We start from the raw sequence: 24,757 nt of genomic DNA on the forward strand, positions 1-24,757 counted from the left end.
TGTGCCAACATCTGGAATTTAGTCTTATCTCTCCTTTCCTCATCAGCCCTTTGTTGTTCTTCTTGGTAATTATAGATTTTGAAAGCCACATTTAAAATTTCAGCCTGTGGAATCTGAGGGCCATTTTCTAGCCTTTTAAGTTTTCTTCTTATATCTGGGGCTGACTGGGAGATAAAGTGGGTCATAAGAATAATTGTCCCATCCTTAGTTTCAGGGCCAACTTTTGTATGGCATCTAGTGCCTCTGTGAGCCAGGACAAGAAACTAGATGGATTTTCCTCTGTTTCTTGTTGAATTTCTCTGAGTTTATCAAAATTAACAGCCTTTTGGGCCAACTTTTTTAATCCTGCCACTAAACAGGTAACCATCTGATCCCTAAGCATTTTGTCACTGGTTTGGCAATTCCAATGAGGCTCTTCAGTAGGGATCACTGTAGCCCCTACAGGATGAGTGGGGGTGGTGTGATGGATCTCATCTGCATGTGCCCTAGCCACATCCCAGACCCTTTTTTTCTTCTCTTGAAGGAGGGTGGAAGAAAGAATGAGATATATGTCATGCCAAGTAAGGTCATAGCATTGAGCCAAGTATTGAAATTCCTTAACGTAAGAATCAGGGTTGGTGGTGAAGGAGCCAAGGTGCTTTTCCATCTGAGAGAGGTCAGTGAGGGAGAAGGGGACATGGAACCTCACAATGTCTTCTGCCCCAGCCACTTCGCAGAGAGGGTAGATGGAAACCGGCTCACTGGGGGGTTTGTGAGAGTGAGTGTGTGGGGGGCTTATGGGATCCTGTGGTCCTGGGTGGGTGGAAAGGTGGATGGAAGGAGGGGCAGAAGGAGGGGCAGAGGAGGGGTGGAAGGAGGGGCAGAAGGCAATGGCTGAACAATGAAAACCTGTCATCTCTGATAAGGTGGAGGCTCATTGGCAGGGTCGAAAGAAGGAAAGGCTTCAGAGTCAAGAGGGGGTTCAGAGAAGGATTTGGCTAGTTTTGAGACTGGTTTAGAGGCTAATAGGACCTGTGCAGGGGGACAGAAGGTACAGAGTGAAGGTTTGGTTCAGAGATAAGAAAAGGATTGGATGTAGAGAAGTTCCTTCCATTTACCAGTGAGCTCACAGAAATTGTATAAATCCCTTAAAATATTGGGATCAAAGTGCCATTAAATGGCCATTTGGAGGCATTGTCCAATGGATTTTGGAGCCAGGCCTGATTACAGAGAAAAATGAGCTTGCAGGACTTAAGATCAGGCATGAGGCATAGGGGCCCAAGGTTGGCCAGGAGACATCACAATGGGGAGTCTGAAGGAATTTTGGAAGGTCCAACTCCCATGGCGAGGCCTGACCTGAGGAAAGATATGGCAGGCATCTGCAAAATATCATGTCCTCAGGTCAGAGAGAGAAATGTGGAACACCCAGAGGGAATGTCTTCACCACGGGGGGCTCCACAGTCCCTAGTGGGGAACCCAGTTCCCAGGGAAGAGAGTGAGCTGTGACTTAGCGCTAGGGTTTTGAGGAAGTGAGAGAGAGATCACAGCTCTGCATACAAGGAGGACTCACCAAGGGAGAGAGGACCTTGAAGGAAGATTGGCCAGTGTTGGATGGCAGTTGGAGGCAAGCAGGGGTGGAGGAACTTTCCTGTGAGCTACTGAGATAGTGGTGTTTTTTAGGATCAGGGGTCCCAGTAAAGCAGCTTGGATCCCAGAGGAAAGGAATGAGAGTTGAGAGAGAGAGAGAGAGAGAGAGAGAGAGAGAGAGAGAGAGAGAGAGAGAGAGAGAGAAGGATGGGGTGGGGGAAGCTGGGAGAGCAAGGTCAGTGCTGGGAGCTCACCCAATCCAAGTCACAGCAACAATGTTAGGAAAAACCACCTCTCACAAAGAAAGCCCATGAGAGAACTCACGTCCAAAAGCAGGGAATGTCCAAGAGCAGGGTTTAATGGCAGGTGTGAGGTAGCACAGGAAGAGAGAGAGTTTCAGGCCAAGCATAGCATTTTTATAGAAGAGGGAGGGTAAGAAATTGGCACATGCACCAGGGTCCCTGATGGGGGTAGAGCTTGGGTGGAGCTTGTCTGGGAGCACAGGAAACCTTGTTAAAGGGAGAGGCTGTTTACTGGGAATGGCTCCATTTTCCAAGAGGTGAGACCTGAGGATAAACTGGCTGCTGATTTATAAAATGGAGGCATTATTGTTCTGTCAATCCTAGACTACATAGTGAACCCCTGTCTCAAAATAAATAAATGAAAATGAATTAATAAATAAATAATCATATTTGTGACAAGTTCCCAAGTAAGGGTACTGCTTCTGCTGTTGCAGTATTGACATTTTGAGAACCATGGTTTTGAGTTTTTTTTTTATGGAATGTCTAGATGATTTCTTTAAAAAGCAATGTGGAACAAGCAAACACAGTAAATGCAGGAAGTAGCATTAATACATCCCATGTTAATAGAAATATGCAGGTAAAAGTGCCTCCACTTTGGGCTGATTGAGTCTCCATTCTGATCTCCATTGTGCCCTCTGGTAAATGATAAAAGCAAATACCACCCTCCCATCCAGGAGAGCACGCCTCAAAGAAACAATCATCTGTTCCCAGAAGGCCTGCACCAGAGGCCCCCTTGCCCAACTGAGTACTTCCCACCCCAATGTTCTCAGTAAATTTTCACAGTGACCACTTCCTTGTACTCTTACCCAAGGCAGACATAAAAACAACCCCACCTCTGAGTCCAGTACTGTGCCATTTTCATGGGCAGCCTGGCAGCTTGAATCTGTCATTAAACTTTGGCTGCTGAATGTGATAGTCTCTCCTGAGCTTTCTTTTGTGAGCAGCATTTTCCTAACATATATTACATTATCAATTATACTATGCTAAAATGACAGAAAAAAATAAGTGTTTGATGGCTAAATAAAGCAGATTTTATGGAAATAATAATTACAAAAATTTGTCACAATAAAGTTTTGTTTTGCTGTAAAAGTATAGAAAAATAAACAGGTGCTGGTGGGTAACAGCTGTAATCTTAGCTACTTTGGAGGCTGAGATCACAAGGATCACAGTTCAAGGCCATCTTGGGCAAATAGATTGTGAGACTCTATCTCCAAAATAACCAGAGCAAAATGGATTGGAGGTGTGACTCAAGAGGTAGAATGCTTGCTTTGTAAGCATGAAGCCCTGAGTTCAAACCCCAGTCCTGCTGAAGCAGGATAGATAGATGAGGAGATAGGAAAAATACATTATTTTTGTATATATTGAATGGTTAAATTCTGACATCAAAACAAAGAAGCAAAGGCTGGAGAGCCAGAGAAGTTATCCCCCTCCCATATCCTTTTAGATGCTAAGTTACAGCTACTGGAGCTACATGCTTCTGCTTTCTGCCTTGAGATGATAAAAAGCTTCAAGGGTTAGCAAACAATCATTTCTAGCAAAAGAAAATTCTGAAGCTTACCTATCAGGTAACATCTCTATATTTTACCATAATAGCTCCCATTTAGGTGACTCAGAACCATTGTGTAGTGAAAGTAGATTTCATTTGAGGATGTGTATTTCCCCAGTTTAGAGCTTAAAGACTCCAGGAAAAGACAGCATTCCCAAGTTTGTCTCCCACCCCTACACTGCTAGCAGGTGTCTTTTCCCTCTTCCCTTTAAGTGTACTTTATCTTGTTGTACCAAAATAGATCCTTGCTAAAACTTTCATCTTGTGAAACTTCTCTTTGTGAGACAACTTGAAATGGTTTCCATTGTCTCTGTGACTTGGTGGGTTGTGGGTGTGACTGGGTGTGATTTGGTAGGAAAACCCCTCCCTATTTTGTCAGCAATGTCAGAAACTCAAACCCCCACCTAGACCCGTCATCTATATGTATTTCCCTCAGCTCTGCAGTATACAACTAAGAGTTGGGGGCCACCATTTTGAGTCTTTGTTCCTGTTGCCTACATGGTGAACAGGAAATTCTTCTCTCTCTCTTTTCTCCCCACTAATCCCTCTCTTAATAAACTTTACTGCTAGTTTTATTATATCTTTATGTTTTCTTGAATTCTTTTCCTGCCAGATGCAAGAACCAAAGTAATTTTCAGGACCATTATTTTTCTCTTAACAGTTTGACTACCATTGTAGACATCATATTCTCCACAATTTTCTCATTTTGAAGAAATTACTTATTTTTTGGATGGGCAAAGTGGCTCATGTCTGTAATTCTATCTACTCAGGAGTTAGAGATTAGGAGGATCATGGTAGGAATTTAGTGCAGGAAAAATGTTCATGAAATCTCATATTGTTGTGTCTGTATAGTCAGAAAAGAAACCAAGCAAGTGACACTTGGAGGAGTGGAAAACTCAGATTTTACTTTTACACCAGCAGGCTCAGATGTGTACCTGTGTCCGAGTACTGAACAAAGGATTCACAAGATATTTAAAAGGCAGTGCAAGGCATTAGGTTACCAAAATGTGCTCAGGTTATGGTGTCCTAACCTGTGAGATAGAGACCTAAGATTGTATAGGTTAATTGGGCTGGTAGTGAGCTAGGGACCTAATGTTGTTTAGATAAGGTCAGCAGGGGAGACCTGCTTTGGAAAGTTTATTTACAAGTAGAGAGAAAGAAAGGTGGGAATGGGTACTTACCTCTACCTGGTGCCTTTCCTCTCTGTCCTGATTATTTGTATGGCTCTAATGGGCAATTCCTCATGCTTTACAGCTCTGTCTGAGGTTACAGCTTTTAATTGACAGTTTACCATGTTTTACAACCCTCTTTCCAGGCTATCTTCCTCTTCAATATTAATGCCTAGTGTTTTGTACCTGTCATCCCACCTATGTGAAAAAGCACAAATAGTTGGCACAGGCATAAAATGAGACTCTACCTCAAAAATAGCCCAGCCAAAGCAAGGGCTGGAAAAGTGGCTCAAGTGGTAGACTGCCTGCCCAGCAAGTATTAGGCCTTGTGTTTAAATCCCAGTACTGCCAAGAATAATAGAATTTGAAACCAGACTTTTGGACCCAAGGCCCAAACACCTGGAATGGACCTGACTGGTTTGGTCACTTATCCCCAAATTCCAAATAAAGAGGCATGGTTTAAATAGATAAAGAACTTGGAACAGGAGACAAAGATAAGCATAACTAGACAGTCCCAGTCATAAGAGTGGTCTGGTTGATTATTATCTCAGTTCTTGTTCTGGGAGATGTTCTAGAGTCATTTTCTAGAGTCAGGCAGGTGGTCCATCTCATTCCCCACAGATCCAATATAGCTCCTTAGGCAACTTCCACTCTATTTCCATGGACAGATTTTTCCAGGGTATTGCTAGCTTAGAGAAGTTAGTCAGCGTGTGTGGTTGGGGCTCCATGTGATTGGGGGCCCCCTACCACAGAGTCTCCTGGGCAGTATAATTGTAAAACATTTGTCCCAAGCAGATCAGGTGCCCTAGGGGGTGGAGAACTAGCCTTTTGGATGCCAGATACAGTAATTGTTCATAATAGAGATTTTTAGGAGCCAGATGCTCTCCCCATGGATAGAGAGAGTGGTTTCATTAAAGAGCTTCTCTGAGTTTAGTTCTCTTTCTTCCCATGGCCAGTGCTTTCCAATATTAGTTCCTCCACAAACATAACATGAAGCTACATGTTGGGTTTAGTTAGGTTTATGAACTCAGCTAGTGAGAGGAACAGATTTTTGGTTTTAATTTGGATGGGAAAGTCACTTTGTGTCTCCTCACAGAAAAGTGAAAAACCTGGTATGAGGAGGTCTCATGGGTAATAATTACTAATATGAGGTACAGTAGAGTTCCAGGATCAAGGCCCCCTTCTATTTATCATTATACCAATCTTATGTTCCTGTTCCCAATTTGAGGGCTTAAGTATAGTAAAATTTATGGGGTTATTGGTGCCAAGAGAGCAGTTAGAAGAAGGAAGGCTGAGGGCTCTTCCTTTTGCCAGGTAGCCCACGAAACACAACTCGAGTATAGGCAGTAGTTCCAACTTGCATCATTACATGGCCACATGTTGTCTCTCCTGCACCTATACTTATCATTTGACATATAAGTTTTCTTCCAAGCCAGGCCTCCACAGGAATTTCCAATACTGAGGTCAATAGATGGAGTTTTTAGCTATTATTTTGCACACATAAAAATATATAGATACTGTCCTTTTGGGGTTGTAAAACTGTCTGGCTAATAAGCTTCCCAATGCTGGTGAAACTTTGGACCTGGAGCCATTGCTCCCAAGGGTGATAGATGGGGTTAAAACAAATATACTGACTATCATGAGAGCACATTGAGTAGGTGGTATGTTTGTGGGTGCATGACCCAAAAACTGTGCCTGCACAAGAATAATAAGTATTATAAACCAGAGTTTTTATAACACTTCACATTCATGTAGTGCTCATACATGAGTTACAGTCCAAGGCCTGGGGAGTCCCCAGGTAGAGATCTGACCAAGATTAGGAAGAAGAAAACATGGAAGGGACTCATACTCAAAGATGAGTTGGGTAACTGCTCAAACTTCCACTATGTGTAGTCTAGTAAGCTTCTGGAGTGACTAGAGCAGGGCTGACATCTCATCTCTTGTGGTCTTGTGTTATCTCCTAGGAATCAAGGATCTGCTGATTCAGGGAGAGGCATAAGCATTCTGGAGGGTGATCTTGCATGGCAACGTTGGGTCAGAGATTCACTCCCACTTGAGGGAAGCTGGCTTCACTTGACGGTGGTAGATCGAGGGAATGATCTCTGCTACCTTAACTGAGGTGGGGGTGGAAAAAACAACATCTAAAGGGCTCCTCCAGTGGGACTTTAGCAGTTGAACATTCCATTCCTCCACCCAAATAGCATCCCTTGGTTCATAAGGGTGTGTTGGAGCTGTAAGGCTAATGGGGAGTCTCTCTCTTACCTAGTCATTGATTTTTTAAAAGAGTAAATCTGAGGGCCTGCATCTGCTAACTCTGGGTGAGGTCACACATTTTCTTAAAGTTCGCAGGCCCTTGACTAGAGGTGGTGGGCACCCAAAAACAATTTCAAAAGGGGAGAGACCTGCCCCTTTTGTGGAACTAGACCTCATCCTGAGCAAGGCTATGGGCAGTAACTGATCCCATTGTAGATGGATCTCCTGGCATAGTTTTCCCAATTGCAATTTTAGAGTCCTGTTTATGAATTCTACTTTTCCTGAACTCTGGGGGCAGTAAGCTGTGTGTAGCTTCCAAGTTATTCTGAAGTCCTCAGCCACCAACTGTACCACCTCAACCATGAAAGCTGGCCCATTGTCTGATCCAATAGATACAGGTATTCCGAACTGAGGGATGATTTACTTTAACAGGTACCTGACCACTTCCCATGTTTTCTCAATCTGAGTAGGGAAGGCTTCCACCCATCCTGAGAAGGTGCAGACACACACCAGCAAATGTTTCATTCTATGGCCGATGGATCTCAGTTGTCGACAATCAGGTTTTCAAAAGGAGTTCCTCCAACACTTTCCACTTGGGGTAGCATTGTTGGCTTTTGTCAGGGTTTGTTTTTGTCATACAGACTGCACCTTTCACATACTTTCTTACTTATGCTGGAGATCTTAGGTACATAAAATTTCTGGGCCTTGGTGGTCTTGAGAGCTGCTTAATCTGAGTGAGTTCCTTCATGGAACTTCTGGATAAATGTGAGAGCAAGCAATTCTGGAATTGCAATATGGCCATTGGCAAACTTCCACCATCGGCCTGGTAGAAAATCTCCCTCCTCAGTCTTAAACCAAGCCTGTTCTTGTGATGTGTAACATGGGTCCCATTAAGATAAACAGCATGGGAAGAAGGCAGCTGTCTGTGAGCCTGAGGTTTGTCCTCCTGTGAGTCTGCTTCCTTGGCTTCACAGTAGCTTTTCAGTTTCCCCAAACAGCTGTTGTCTCCCCTATGTGGTACTGTTGGCAGTGCATGACCACTACAAGCTTAGGGAGCCATACAGCTTCAAGCAATTCCAGAATTTCTTTCTCCAGAGTTAATGAGCCCTTTTCTTTATATAGGGCACCATGGACATGAATGGTAGTAAAGGCATATTTAGAGTCTGTATAGATGTTTACCTGAACTCGTGCAGTGAGCTGGAGGCCTGCATGACAGCAATGAGCTCAGCTTTTGTGCAGAGGTCCCAACTGGCAGCAGATGTGCTTCCAGAGTCACTATTGCATATCCAGCAAAATGTTTGCCATCCTGGAGAAAGCTGCTGCCATCAGTAAAATACTCAACATCCAGAGAACTGATGGGCTTATCATTCAAGTCTGATTTGCTGGAGAAAACGTCATTCATAACCTCTAAACAGTTATGCTCCAGGGGGACTGAATCAAACAGCAATAGAGTCGTTCAGCTTATAGTCTTAACATCTAGTAGGATGTTAGATTCTAGTTGGATACGTGGGTTTTCACATAACATGCTTTGATATCTGAGCAATCAGGAGTTTGTCAGCCAATAGTTTCCTTTATGTTTCATAAGAGTCAAAACAGAGTGGGGAACTTGGACTGTGAGTTCTTGTCCCAAAGTAAATTTGTCTGCTTCAGCTACCAGGATCACAGTGCCTGCCAGGGTATGTAGGCAGGTTGGCCAGTCTCAGGAAATTTCAGCAAGTTGATTTGATAAATAGGTTCTGGGTAGTGCCAGGAACTAGAAGTTGGGTCAAGACTCCTACAGCTATACCCAGTCTCTCGTGTACATATAGGAAGAAGGGCTTCATCATGTCTGGCAGGCCAAGAGCAGGGGCAAGTGTGAGTGCCCTCTTAATTTAATTTCTTTAAAGTCCTTTCCTTGCTCCTCTCCCCATATCATTGGTTCCTGTTCTCCCTCTTTTGTGGCTTCATAAAAGAGCTTTGTCAAGAAAGAGTTATTGGAGATCCAGTTCCAGCAGAAACCTGCAGCATCTAGAAATTCTCTAATCTGTTGATGGATCTTGGGGGCTGGAATGGAACAGACAGCCTCTTTCCTCTCAAGGCCCAGTCTACATTGTCCTCGTGACAGGTGAAACTCAAGGTATTTGACAATATCTTGGCAAATCTGGGCTTTCTTTTGTGAAACCTTATATCCTGCCTTCCACAAAAGGGAGAGAAGGAGGCGAATACTTGCCATACAATCTTCCTGAGTTAATCCAGCCTACAGAAAGTCATCTACATACAGGAGGAGTGTGCAGCCATGCAGTTCAGCTAAGAATGCCTTTAGGTCAGATACCAGTCCAGTCCCAAAGATAGTGGGAGAGTTTGTGAAGTCTTGTGACAACCAAGTCCAAGTCAATTATCCCTTTTCTCCAATTTAGGGCTTTGCCATTGGATGGTAAACCTGAACTGGTTCTGTGAGGCCAGGTGGATGCAGAAAAATGCATCCTTATGTTTCAGACAGGTAAAGACCTTTGCCCCAGCTGAGATAAGCCCCAGAAGTATGTACAGTTTGGGGCTGCAGTGTATAAAGTGACAGTTACTCAGTGGATGGCACAGAGGTCCTGGACCTGCCTAAAGTCTTTAGTCCCTTGTTTTTGTATAGGAAGCAAAGGAGTGTTCCAGGGAGACTGACAAGGCCAAAGAATACCATACTTTAGGGGTCTTCCAAGGTTCTTTTGGATCCTAATTTGTTTTTTTGTGAGGAATGTTGTATTGTCTCTGGCTAACAGGAATAGCTCCTGGCTTTAATTCTACCACAAATGGAGGTAAGTTCTGTTCCAGTCCTGGGGAAGGTAAGCTCAGACCATTCTCCTGGAATTCTAAAGGGATAATCAGGCATCTCAGGGATTTCTTTCTTACAGGCACAGAGTCATCATTCCTCCTCCTATTCAAACATAAGAGTTACAATCTTGGCTTCAGGCCCTCTCAGCTTTAAGGCTGCCATGCTATCAGAGTTAAAACTTATCTTTTCCCTTATTTTGCACAATGAGTTTCTTTCAATCAAGGCCACATGACAATCAGAAGGGAGAGGAACTCATGCCTTACTTTATGCTTTCCAAGATTTCATTTTCTAGATATGAGGAACGGGTGGCAAGTCTAATCTACCATGGTCCTGACAATGGTTGCATGTCTCTGTGAGAGAGGGCCTACAGGTTGGGTTAAAATCAAATAGGTCTTGCAAATGTCCACCAGTAAGCCAATGGAATGGGCCCCATCTTCATTTGGACTTTAGGCCCTGGTGTCCCAGCCTGTTCCATCGTAGTCGTCCTCATAATCCTCAAAAGTGGCCAGTCTGATGATGTCTTCCTATCAGGGGCTACTTTTCCCCTGAGCAGGCTGATACTTTCCTTCAACAACTTGGCATCTGCCTCTGGCCTGGGAGGCCTTCAGTGGGTCACTGGGCCATTTGAGGACATTAATTTTTCCAGTGTTCTTCCTGATGACAGTAGGAATGCTGGTCCTGCCTTAGTTCCTCTCTATGGTGAGGCCATTCTGGGGGTGCTGACTGCCATCCATGGGGATTTCCTCTTCCTCTGACAAGATATGCATGCTTGGGTCTACCCAACTGTTTGGCTAGAGACACAGCAAGGAGGGTCACCTTCCTTTTTATCTTTCTATCAACCTCCCATTTGGCTTCCTGATCTTGATTGACAAAGACCTTTGTAGCCACCTCCAGAAGCTGGCTGGTGTTCATACCAGCAAACCCCTCAAGCTTTTGTAATTTTTGCCTTATGTCCCCCTGTGCTTAGCTGACAAAGGCTTCATTAATCATCCTCTGGTTTTTGGCCACCTCTGGGTCAAAAGGGGTATACAGCTGGAAAGCCTTGCACAGCCACTCATAAAACTGGCTTGGCTCTCATCTAGCCCTTGTAGGACTTCTGTTTTCTTACCCATATTTATGTCCTTTTTTCTTCCTTCATGCCTCCTAATAATGCCTCCTGATACCATTCAAGCTGCTGGTAATCTCAGTCATCATTAGGGTCCCATTGTGTCCTCCTTGGAGAACTGGCCCTGTGCATAGTCTTAGGCACTTAAAGTGCCTGCAGGGACATGATCTTCCAGCCATTTTAGAGCTGCCAAGGTTGCATGATGTCAATCCTCAGTATTAAATAGTGTCAGAAGAAATTGTCTGCAGTCTGTCCAGGTGGGCTTTTGATTTTGGATGTTGAACTGTGTTAGATCAATCAGAGCCTGAAGAGTTTCCTTGAAGGACAAAGTATGGTGCTTCCAATTTAGGAGGTCTGTGTTAGTAAAGGTATCATAGACAGATGTCTGCTTTACTCCTTATATCTGACCAGGCTGGTCATAATATATTATACTCTGGACCTTTTTAAGGGGCATCTTCAGGGCAGTGGGTCCCAGGGGGAGGTTAGGCCCATATTGGGAGTACTCAAATGTTCCTGGTTAGACTTAGGGGCCAGTCTGGTAGGGAGCTGCAGAGTGAGGACTGGTGGGCTCAGAGTGAGCATGAAGTTCATGGGGCCTGAGGAAAGTGGGGTTGTTGCAGTCTCAAGGACTCTTGGGTCCAGCCTTTCAGGCGTATTTGCTGTTGGAACTTCCTTGCTGATGCTGCTTCCCTCTCTGAGGGTGGAGGTTAAGGGGTGGAAGTCAGTCACAAAAGTGGGTACAGTGGCACATAATGGGTTGGGATTTCCTTGGGGTCTCCTGCTAATATGGGTTTCTCTGGCTTTTTACATTTTTCCCTGCATTTGGAAGCTGCTTCCATCCTGGCTACAATGACTCTACATGCTTCCTCTAGGTGAGGGTTTAGCCACATGGGCCCACTGAGGACTTCATCCTGCCAACAATCAATATAATGAAACTGATCTGGGTGTCCTGGATTCCCTGCAGCAACTTCAAAAACTCTATTGACTCTGATCCCTTAGAGGGCTATCCTACACCTAGAGCAGGCCAGTCTATTTCACAAAAGGTCCTAAGCTTGACAGGAGTCAGTTTGACTCCATAATGTCCATTAAATCCCTTTTTAATGTTCTTAAGCAATAACCCTAGTGGGGTGTTCTTATTCTGACCATCTTCTACTCTCCCCATTTCCAGATGTCAAGACAGAGACAGAAATGGAAGGGATGAGAGCTGTGGAGAGGAGGTAAGGGGTCCTCCTTTCCTGCACAAAGGGGAAAGCAGATAATACAACTCACTTTGTCCTTCTCTGGCTGTTCCCCTCACGAAGACATATGCACCTTTTAGCTATAGTGAGACTGTATAAGTCCCAGACTGGAGACCCAAATGGGTCATACACTATAGACTATATGAAGATTGCATGGAACAGTGGATCAGTACTCTGCCCTCTCTTTGCATGTAGACTGCTTTTCAGGCTCTCACTTTCAAACACTCTCACACAGCCCAGTACTTCCACCCTGCTCTCTGAGCCTGAGAGACATGGTTTCACCTCATAACTGGGTTACTTAGGTGCAACTGGAGAACATCATTCTGAGCAAGGTTATCTTGGCCCAAAAGACAAAAATCATATGTTCTCTCTCATATAGGGACATTAGATCAAGGGTAAACACAACAAGGGGATTGGACTTTGATCACATGATAAAGCAAGAGTACACAAGGGAGGTATGAGGATAGGTAAGACACCAAAAAAACTACATAGCATTTGTTGACCTCAATGCAGAGAAACTAATGCAGATACTTTAAAGTTACAGAGGCCAATAGGAGAAGGGAACCAGGAACTAGAGAAAAGAATTAATTAAATGTACAGGAAAGTAATGCAGGTCAACTCCCTGTATAGCTATCTTTATCTCAACTAGCAAAAACCCTTGGTCCTTCCTATTATTGCTTATACTCTTTTTTCAACAAAATTAGAGATAAGGGCAAATTGTTTCTGCCTGGTAGTGAGGGGGTAAAGGGAGAAGGTGGGAGTGGGGTGGGGGAAGTGGAGAGAAATTACCCAAATATTGTATGGATATGAATAAAAGAAAAAAAAGGGATGGTGGAGTGACTCATGTGATAAGAGCAACTGCTTAGCAAAACAGAGGTTGTGAATACAAACCACCATGCTGCCTAAAATGAACAAATAAATAAATCAATTAAAGGGAGTCTCAGATATTAAAATTAAAAAGCCACAGTGGCTAGCCATCACCTCAAAGTCTTTTTAGATCTTTAAGTTACAAGAATAAGGCTGTCTGCATTCCAGGGCTATATGCATCACCTTAACTTTCTTTGAGATGTTAACAAGCTCCAAGTCTCTCTGCATGTATGGAAAGCCAAATAAAATAAGACATATCTAGCATTTGGAAGTTTTAATCCATAATTTTTTCCCTGTCCCATATCCCTGTGATGTGTGTAGGCCATGATGACCCTCTTCCTATTTTAGCAACCATCTTAGCCATCAGATCCATTATCTTTGACCATGTGCATTCCCTCAGCTCTCCAAAGGTATAAGATTTGAGAGATGGGGATCACCATTTTGACTCTCTACCCCATTTCCTACATGGGTGGAATGAAATGTTTCTCCCACCTTTTTTCCCCTGTTTCTCCCTACTTTTATCCTGTTTTGTTAAATCCCTTTCCTAGTAAATTTTATTACCATATTTACTGCATTTTCTCATGTTGCTTGAATTATTTTCTTTCCAGAAAAAAAAAAACAGGTATTACCAGTGTTAAACTTTCTGATAACCATCATGTCTTGAGGTCTGAAAGTTCATAAGCTCTGCAAGTTCCTGTGTTATACTCAATCCCTAACATGATTGGAAGGTGGGCCTTTGGGTCATGAGCAGCTTATGAGGGTGGGGCTTTCATGAATGGGATCAGTACACTTTTTGAGGAGACTCCAGGGAACCTGCTAGACCCATCCACCAGACAAGCAAACTGAGAGGGGGCTATTTATGAACCAAAGACTGGATCTGCTAGAAACATGAACTCAGATATGCCACTTCCAGAACTGTAAGCTATAAATATCTATTGTTTGTAAGTCACCAGTTTATAGTATTTGTTAAAGCAGCATTTATAGGAGATAACACTGTCTTTTTGAAGCATTATGGTGACCTCTCTATATAGGGGTGAAGGAAAAGCTCAACCTGATAAACCTTTGTTTTTACCTCACTCTAAACTGACTTTATAGCTTAATAATTAAAACTGCAGCAAGTACATATTGGATATTTACATGGCAAACATTGTCCTAAGGCTTCTCAGCTGTACACTATCATTGTAATTGGAAATTTCATTTAAAAGATAATTTTATGCTCTGGAACTAATAGGTATACACAAGGGCTTTCTCAATGGAACCCCAGCAGCTCAGCAACTAAGAGGTAACATAGATAAATGGGACTTCCTAAAACTAAAAAGCTTCTGCTCCACAAAAGAAATGGTCTCTAAACTGAAAAGACCACCCCTAGAGTGGGAGAAAATATTTGTCAGCTACACATCAAAGGACTGACAACAAGAATAAATAGGGAACTCAAAAAACTAAATTCTCCCAAAATTAATGAACCAATAAAGAAATGGGCAAGTGAACTAAACAGAACTTTCTCAAAAGAAGAAATTCAAATGGCCAAGAAACACATGAAAAAAATGCTCATCATCTCTAGCCATAAAGGAAATGCAAATTAAAACCACACTAAGATTCCACCACACCCCTGTTAGAATAGCCATCATTAGCAACAAAACTAACAACAGGTGTTAGCAGGGGATGCAGTAGTTTTACTACAAACACTCTGGAAAAACTTTTGGAGGCTTTTTAAAAATCTAAACATAGATCTACCATATGATCCAGCAATACCACTGTTGGAAGTATACCCAAAAGAATGTGACTCAGATTACTACAGAGGCACCTACACACCCATGTTTATTGCAGCTGTATTCACAATAGCCAAGTTATGGAAACAGCCAAGATGCCCCACTACTGAGGAATGAATTAAGAAAATGTGGTATTTATACACAATGGAATTTTACTCAGCCATGAAGAATGAAATCTTATTATTCACAAGTAAATGGATGCAACTGGAGAACATCATTCTGAGCGAGGTTAGCTTGGCCCAAAAGACCAAAAATCATATGTTCTCTCTCATATAGGGACATTAGATCAAGGGTAAAATCAACAAAGGGATTGGACTTTGATCACATGATAAAGCAAGAGTACACAAGGGAGGTATGAGTATAGGTAAGACACCAAAAAAACTACATAGCATTTGTTGACTTCAATGCAGAGAAACTAATGCAGATACTTTAAAGTTACAGAGGCCAATAGGAGAAGGGAACAAGGAACTAGAGAAAAGAATTAATTACATGTACAGGAAAGCAATGTGTGTCTCAACTCCCTGTATAGCTATCCTTATCTCAATTAGCAAAAACCCTTGGTCTTTCCTATTATTGCTTATACTCTCTCTTCAACAAAGTTAGAGACAAGGGCAAAATAGTTTTGTCTGGTAGTTAGGGGGTAGGTGGGGAGAGGGAGCGAGTGGGGTAGGCAAGGTAGGGGGCTGGGGGAAGGGGGGAGAAATGACCAAAACATTGTATCACATACAAATAAAAGGGAAAAAACAACATAGTTTTAGAGGGAAGGGCTATTCTTCACATCAGAATATGCATACAAGAGCCAGGAATGCTGGTGTATATCAGTAATTCCAACTACACAAGAAGTGGAGGTCAATAGGCAGGTTAGCTAGCTGGTAATAGGTAGTTTATCTAGGATTAAAGGGGCCCTAGAAAATTCCATTGTGACCTGGGCTTCCAACAATAAGCAGAAGTTGACACCAACTTCCTGCGACTTTTAAGGATGGGAAAAAGAAAAGTGTAAGGGAACTGAATGAGGACCACTAAGACCATGGTCTAGATTGGATAGATTTCAATCTCCAATGGTTCAAAGGTCACAACCAATCAGAATGTTATGGTTATAACCAATGGCCATGTTGCCTTCCTCATAACTAATTATCACAGAGAATGAGCAACACCCTGGAGTAGATAGATAAAACCCCTAGACTCAGTCATTTTGCTGGCAATCCTCTATCTGTACTCCACTCATTCCGTGAGAGCTCTGTTATTTTTTCTTTCACTTGTTTTAATAAATGCCATACCTTGTTTTCCATTGATTTTATTCTTTGAGTTCATGAGGAAAAAAGACCTGAGGATGAGAAAGAAGTGGTAGCTGCAAGTCACTGAGTTGTTATGCCAGCAGGCATGGCCTAAAATTGGGAGCTGCCTGCTGTGAAAGTAAAAGGCTTTAACATTTTTCTGCTGCTCTGAGAAATAATTGCAAGTTTAAGGCCAGCCAGGGCAAAGTTATTAGACCCTATCTGAAAAACAAACAAACAAGCAAATAAGCAAAAAAGGGCTGGGGTCAGCCGTAACACGGATGGTAGAGTGCTTGCCTAGAGTTCCTGGGTTCAGGTGAAATAGGTTATGAGGTAGAATAAATGTAGGTAACTAGGGCCCAGACCCAGCTGATGAACAGCATCCATAAAATATTGGGGTTCCAGTGCAAAACAAGTATAGAATCTATGTGATGCAATACCCTCTCCCTCTTGTACATAAATACGTTAAACATGACCATAGCCTTCCAGTAATTCCATGCAAACACCTTGCATGGGGTGGGGAGGGTTTCCTGGATTGTTTTTGGCCTGGAAGGGGGATAATTTAGAAACTCCTTCACTACAGCAATGTAACCATCATGACAAAGACCAACAGGTTACAACCCACTCCTGAGGAACCCCCACCCCCACAATGCTGCCAGCTCTGGGAGCTCTACTCTTTGTTACTTTTCTATCTCAATAAACTCTTCTGCTTTACTCACTCCAGGCTTCCATGAGATAAGAACCCAGAATGCTGACCATTCCTCTGACAAAACACATAAGCCAGCAAGTTTGAGTGGAAGGTTTTGGTCTTATACAAATCTGTTTCACCATCCTCAGTAAAACAAACAAACAAAAAAGAATATGTATACTAATATAATTTTGTCAAGTCTTCAGAATTTAGCCACTTCCTTTCACTGCGGGGTATATTTGCTGCATATCTGAAAACGACATCATTACAGAGTATGTTGTTACTGAAATAACTTATAATCACCTAATCATAATTCTATGCTCCAATTAAGATAAAACTATCCACCAAGAAGAAATAAGTACCCTTAAGGGACAATTATTTTATTGAATCCTTAGAAGTCAATAATTGTTTTTATTATTGAACTACTCTGTCTTTAGACTATTTATGGATACATTTGAGAGAAAGTCATTTTGTAGACTTATGTTCCAGAGGTTTTTGAAATTCATGCTTGTCTTCTTAGGTTTTGCTTTTGAATACTATTTCCCATTTAAATTGTGCTGTAGTCTAGATTGCCCATTCCCTAGCCTATGCCCCTTTTACAAATCATCTTACTCATCCATAATGAAGTAGCAGACTGTGGTTGGCAGCCTGCCAAGACTCAAATGCATTCACCTACCACACAGGGAGACAGCACCTTTGTTACAGACAAGTACACACAGTCCAAGTCCTGCTTTTTTCTAACATGAACTCTGTGTTTCTTGATGACTTTTTTTTCTTTTATTATTCATATGTGCATACAAGGCTTGGGTCATTTCTCCCCCCTACCCCCACCCCCTCCCTTACCACACACTCCACCTCCTCCCTCTCCCCCCACCCCCTCAATAACCAGCAGAAACTATTTTGCCCTTATTTCAAATTTTGTTGTAGAGAGAGTATAAGCCATAATAGGAAGGAACAAGGGTTTTTGCTGGTTGAGATAAGGATAGCTATACAGGGCATTGACTCACATTGATTTCCTGTGCGTGTGTTTTACCTTCTAGGTTAATTCTTTTTGATCTAACCTTTTCTCTAGTTCCTGTTCCCCTTTTCCTATTGGCCTCAGTTGCTTTAAAGGTATCTGCTTTAGTTTCTCTGCATTAAGGGCAACAAATGCTAGCTAATTTTTTAGGTGTCTTACCTATCCTCACCCCTCCCTTGTGTGCTCTCGCTTTTATCATGTGCTCAAAGTCCAATCCCATTGTTGTGTTTGCCTGTGATCAAATGTCCACATATGAAGGAGAACATATGATTTTTGGTCTTTTGGGCCACGCTAACCTCACTCAGAATGATGTTCTCCAATTCCATCCATTTACCAGCGAATGATAGCATTTCGTTCTTCTTCATGGCTGCATAAAATTCCATTGTGTATAGATACCACATTTTCTTAATCCATTAGTCAGTGGTGGGGCATCTTGGCTGTTTCCATAACTTGGCTATTGTGAATAGTGCTGCAATAAACATGGGTGTGCAGGTGCCTCTGGAGTAACCTGTGTCACAGTCTTTTGGGTATATCCCCAAGAGTGGTATTGCTGGATCAAATGGTAGATCGATGTCTACCTTTTTAAGTAGCCTCTAAATTTTTTTCCACAGTGGTTGTACTAGTTTACATTCCCACTAACAGTGTAAGAGAGTTCCTTTTTCCCCACACCCTCGCCAACACCTGTTGGTGGTGTTGCTAATGATGGCTATTCTAACAGGGGTGAGGTGGAATCCTAGCGTGGTTTTAATTTGCATTTCCTTTATTGCTAGAGATGGTGAGCATTTTTTGATATGTTTTTTGGCCATTTGAATTTCTTCTTTTGAGAAAGTTCTCTTTAGTTCACTTGCCCATTTCTTTATTGGTTCATTAATTTTGGGAGAACTTACTTTTTAAGTTCCCTATATATTCTGGTTATCAGTCCTTTGTCTGATGTATAGTTGGCAAATATTTTCTCCCACTCTGTGGGTGTTCTTTTCAGTTTAGAGACCATTTCTTTTGATGAACAGAAGCTTTTTAGTTTTATGAGGTCCCATTTATCTAGGCTATCTCTTAGTTGCTGTGCTGCTGGGGTTTCATTGAGAAAGTTCTTACCTATACCTACTAACTCCAGAGTATTTCCTACTCTTCCCTGTATCAACTTTAGAGTTTGTGGTCTGATATTAAGATCTTTGATCCATTTTGAGTTAATCTTGGTATAGGGTGATATACATGGATCTAGTTTCAGTTTTTTGCAGACTGCTAACCAGTTTTCCCAGCAGTTTTTGTTGAAGAGGCTGCTGTTTCTCCATCATATATTTTTAGCTCCTTTGTCGAAGACAAGTTGGTTATAGTTGTTTGGGTTCATATCTGGGTCCTCTATTCTGTTCCACTGGTCTTCATGTCTGTTTTTGTGGCAGTACCATGATGTTTTTATTGTTATTGCTTTATAATATAGTTTGAAGTCAGGTATTGTGATACTTCCTGCATTGTTCTTTTGACTGAGTATTGCCTTGGCTATTCGTGGCCTCTTGTGTTTCCATATAAATTTAACAGTAGATTTTTCAATCTCTTTAATGAATGTCATTGGAATTTTGATGGGAATTGCATTAAATATGTAGATTACTTTTGGGAGTATCGACATTTTTTCTATGTTGATTCTACCAATCCATGAGCATGGGAGATCTCTCCACTTTCTATAGTCTTCCTCAATCTCTTTCTTCAGAAGTGTATAGTTTTCCTTGTAGAGGTCTTTCACATCTTTTGTTAGGTTTACACCTAGGTATTTGATTTTTTTTTGAGGCTATTGTAAATGGAATTGTTTTCATACATTCTTTTTCAGTTTGCTCATTGTTAGTGTATAGAAATGCTAATGATTTTTCTATGTTGATTTTATATCCTGCTACCTTGCTGTAGCTATTGATGATGTCTAGAAGCTTCTGAGTAGAGTTTTTTGGGTCTTTAAGGTATAGGATCATGTCATCTGCAAATAGGGATATTTTGACAGTTTCTTTACCTATTTGTATTCCTTTTATTCCTTCTTCTTGCCTAATTGCTCTGGCTAGGAATTCCAGTACTATGTTGAATAGGAGTGGAGATAGTGGACATCCTTGTCTGGTTTCTGATTTTAGAGGGAATGGTTTCAGTTTTTCTCCATTAAGTATAATGCTGGCTGTAGGTTTGTCATATATAGCTTTTATTATGTTGAGGAACGTTCCTTCTATTCCTAGTTTTCTTAGAGCTTTTATCATGAAATGATGTAGGATCTTATCAAAGGCTTTTTCTGCATCTATTGAGATATCAAGTGGTTTTTGTCTTTGCTTCTGTTATTGTGGTTTATTACATTTATTGATTTTCATATGTTGAACCACCCCTGCATCCCTGGGATGAAGCCTACTTGGTCGTGGTGAATAATCTTTTTGATGTGTTGTTGAATTCAGTTTGCCATTATTTTGTTGAGGATTTTTGCATCAATGTTCATTAAGGAGATTGGCCTATAGTTCTCCTTTTTGGAGGTGTCTTTGCCTGGTTTTAGGATAAGTGTAATACTGGCTTCCTAAAATGTGTTTGGCAGTTTTCCTTCCCTTTCTATTTTGTGGAACAGTTTAAGGAGGGTTGGTATCAGTTCTTCTTTAAAGGCCTGATAGAATTCATCAGAGAATCCATCAGGTCCTGGAGTTTTCTTTTTGGGGAGACTCTTGATTGCTGCTTCAATTTCATTTTGTGTTATAGATCTATTCAGGTAATTAATTGACTCTTGGTTCAGTTTTGGATGATCATATGTTTCTAGAAATCTGTCGATTTCTTTTAGATTTTCAAATTTATTTGAATATAGGTTCTCAAAGTAGTCTCTGATGATTTCCTGGACTTCTATGGTGTTTGTTGTTGTCTCCCCTTTTGCATACCTAATTCTAGTAATTTGGGTTTTTTCTCTCCTCATTTTAGTCAGGTTTGTCAGGGGTCTATTGATCTTGTTTATTTTTTCAAAGAACCAACTTTTTGTTTCATTAATTCTTTGTATGGTGTTTTGGTTTCTATTTCATTGATTTCAGCTCTTATTTTTATTATTTCTCTCCCTCTACTTGTTTTGGGATTTGCTTGTTCTTGTTTTTCTAGGAGTTTGAGATGTATCATTAGGTCATTGATTTGGGATCTTTCAGTCTTTTTAATATATGTACTCATGACTATAAACTTTCCTCTCAGGGCTGCCTTAGCTGTGTCCCATAGGTTCTGGTAGGTTGTGTTTTCATTTTCATTGACTTCCAGGAACTTTTTAATTTCCTCTTTTATTTCATCAATGATCCATTCTTCATTAAGTAATGAGTTATTTAGTTTCCAGCTTTGTGCATGTTTTTTGTCTTTATTTTTGTTGTTGAGTTCTACTTTTACTGCATTGTGATCAGGTAGTATGCATGGTATAATTTCTATTTTCTTATATTTGCTGAGGCTTGCTTTGTGCCCTAGTATATGATCTATTTTGGAGAAGGTTCCATGGGCTGCTGAGAAGGATGTATATTGTGTAGAGGTTGGATGAAATGTTCTGTAGACATCAAGTAGGTCCATTTGATCTATTGCATATTTTAGATCTTGGATTTCTTTATTGATTTTTTGTTTGGATGACCTATTTTTTTATGATAATGGGGTGTTAAAGTCTCCCACAACCAGTGTGTTGGCGTTTATATATGCTTTTAGGTCTTTCAGGGTATGTTTGATGAAATTGGGTGCATTGACATTGGGTGCATACAGATTGATGATTATTATTTCCTTTTGGTCTATTTCCCCTTTTATTAGTATGGAATGTCCTTCTTTATCTCGTTTGATCAATGTAGGTTTGACGTCTACTTTGTCAGAGATAAGTATTGCTAATCCTGCCTGTTTGGGGGGCCATTGGCTTGGTAAATCTTCTTCCAGCCTTTCATCCTAAGCATATGCTTATTTCTGTTGGTGAGATGGGTCTCCTGTAAGCAACAAATTGTTGGATCTGCCTTTTTAATCCATTTTGTCAAATGGTGCCTTTTGATGGGTGAATTAAGTCCATTAACATTAAGCATTAGTACTGATAGGTATGTGGTGATTCCTGCCATTTAGTTGTCTTAGTTGTTTGAAGGTTTGATTGTGTGTACCTAAGTTGAGGTTACTCTCTACTGTCTTGCTTTTTCTTTTCCTGTGGTTTGGTGCTGCCTGTCTTTTCATGGTTAAGTTGGGTTTCACTTTCTGTGTGCAGAATCCCTTGCAGAATCTTTTGTAGTGGTGGCTTTGTGAGCACATATTGTTTTAGTTTCTGCTTATCATGGAACACTTTTATTGCTCCATCTATTTTGAATGATAGTTTTGCTGGGTAGAGTATCCTGGGGTTGAAGGTATTTTCATTCAATGCCCAGAAGATCTCACCCCACATTCTTCTTGCTTTTTATGTTTCTGTTGAGAAGTCTGCTGTGATTTTGATGGGTTTACCTTTGTATGTTACTTGTTTTTTCTCTCTTATAGCCTTCAGTATTCTTTCCCTAGTTTCTGAACTTGTTTTAATGATGATATGTCATGGAGTAGTTCTATTTTGATCTGGTCTGTTTGGTGTCCTGGAGGCCTCTTGCATCTGTATGGGAATGTCTTTCTCTAGATTTGGGAAATTTTCTGATATTATTTTGTTGAATATATTATGAAATCCCTTCGCTTGCACCTCTTCTCCTTCTTCGATGCCCATGTTTTTCAAGTTTGGTCTTTTGATGGAGTTGGTGAGTTCTTGCATTTTCTTTTCACAGTTCTTGAGTTTTTTAATTAATAGTTCTTTGGTTTTTCCTTTAATTACCATTTCATCTTCAAGTTCTGAGATTCTGTCTTCTGTTTGTTCTCTTCCGCTGCAATGGCCTTCTGTTTTGTTTTGCAGTCCTGTTTTGTTCTTTTTTCTGAGGTTTTCCATATCCTGGCTGGTTTCCTCTTCCATGATGTCTATTTTTGTCCTGAGTTCACTTATCCGTTTATTCATCCTGTTCTCTCTTTCACTTTGGTGTTTATACAGTGCTTCTATGGTTTCCTTTATTTCTTCTTTTGCTTTTTCATATTCTCTATTTTTGTTGTCTTGGAATTTCTTGAGTGTCTCCTGTGCATTTTGGTTGACCCTATCCAGTATCATCTCTATAAAATTCTCATTGAGTACTTGTAATATGTCTTCTTTTAATTTATTCTTGTGGGCTTCATTGGGTCCTTTGGCATAGTTTATCTTCATTTGTTGGAGTCTGGATCTGAGTTTCTGTTCTCTTCATTCCCCTCTGGTTCCTGTACTAATTCTTTGCTGTGGGGAATCTGGTTTCCCTGTTTTTTCTGTCTTCCTGTCATTGTCTTTGGTGTTGTTACTGTCCCTGTACTGGGTGCAATTAAGTATTTTCTAGCTTGTAATAATAACAATGGTAATATTTAGAATGAAAGGGTGAGCTGAGGTTGAAAGCAAGATGTTAAAGAAAAGGGGAAAACAAATACACAGGCAAGAGGGAGAAAGCAGAACAAGGTTTCAGAAAAGAAAGTTTCAAAGGTATAAATAGGGAACGTTAGTGTACTATTTGACAGTAAGCTGAACAGACATAAGAGAGACAGAGAGAGGATTGAAAATCAAAGAATAAAAAATAAAAAATAAGTAAATGAAAGAAATATCTATATATAAAGATGAATTAAAATAAAATGGAAAATAGAAAATTAAAAAAAAAACAAAATCCAAAAAACCTCCAAATTTATATGCAATGCAGTTTGAGTATTAATAATTTGGGTGTCCATCTCAGTCTCCAGTCCTGGAGATGGTGCCTCAGATATTGTTCTGTAGTTGTCTTATCAAAGGGGATGCATTAAGTAGAACAAAACTACACACACATACACACACAAATCCCCACCAAGTGTCCCGAGTTCAAATGTAATACAGTTTCAGTAAGTTTTTCAGCTTGCAGGTGTAATTTTGTTGTTCTCTCATCAAAGTTAGGGAGAAAAAGGACCAAAAAAGAGTCTGGAGACAGTTCTGAGAGTAGTATCTGCAACTCTGGCTTGCCTACCTGCTGCTCTCAGCCTGCTGTAGATGGAGGCGTTATTTATGCAGATCTCTGGGGTGAGCTCTGGTCCCGCAGGCTTTGTTTGTTCAGAGTTCTCCTGCACAGGAGCCTCTGCTACAGGCTTTCCCCTTTCCAAGCACTGGGAAAGATGACACTGTACCCGTGTTGTCAGGCCTGCATGTTTATTTACAGTTCATGTGGGAGGTGGGTCTTCCCCCCTCTCCTGTGGAGTTTTCCTCCCACCGTCGCTTTCACAAGCTTTCCTGCTCCTGATTACTGGGTGGTGCTGCTGCTCCTGCTGGCCACCATGTTTATTTACAGTTCACGTGGGAAGTGGGTCTTCCCTCCTCTCCTGTGGAGTTTTCCTCCCTCTGCCACTCTCACAAGCTTTCCTGCTCCTGGTTGCTGGGCATGCAACCCGCTCCCACCAGAGGCTCTCTGGCCCACCTGGCTTGTTTATTTACAGTCCTGGGAAGGATTCCCTTCCCCCAATCTTCAGCACTCAGGGTGCCCCACCCTCTTTCCAACGTGTCTTAATTGTTCTTTTTGCTTATTACTCAGTTTCTCTTTTTTTCCCCGGGTGGAGGTCAGTCTGTCCAGGGGGCTGTGCTGCTCTGGCCCAGGCTTGTCTGTGGGAGAACCATGGTACCATGAAGCTCACCTGGTCTGCATCTTCCCAAGCAGTCTGGGCACTGGCCACTGGCGGCCCAGGGGCCCTCCACGTTTCTCCGTTTAACATGAGGTGGAGATTCTCTGCGCCAGCTGGAGATGTGGAGGGGTCAAAGTTATGCCTTTTCTCAGTGATTATGCCTGCAAAGTGTGTCTCCAGCATCTCTCCAAGATTTCACTATAGGAGGCTCGCTTTCTGCTTTCTCCCTCTAGCCGCCATCTTGGAATCTCTCTTGATGACTTTTAAAACTAAACTTTCTGCTTCTTTTCCTAGACTAAGTTTCTAATTTAGGTATAATGGGATTTGAACCTCCCTCAAGCCTTTTAATACATTCAAGAGAGATGAAATAGATGAGAGACATTCACTTTTTATTACTCTGTATCATGGGAATATTTTATTGTACACATAATAATGTAAATTCCTCTAAAATATATCATTTCTGCACTTTTATTTTCTCATTGTTACCTTTGCACAATCAGTTTGG

This window comes from Castor canadensis, chromosome 8, assembly GCF_047511655.1.
Source record: "Castor canadensis chromosome 8, mCasCan1.hap1v2, whole genome shotgun sequence".
Taxonomy (NCBI): Eukaryota; Metazoa; Chordata; class Mammalia; order Rodentia; family Castoridae; genus Castor; species Castor canadensis.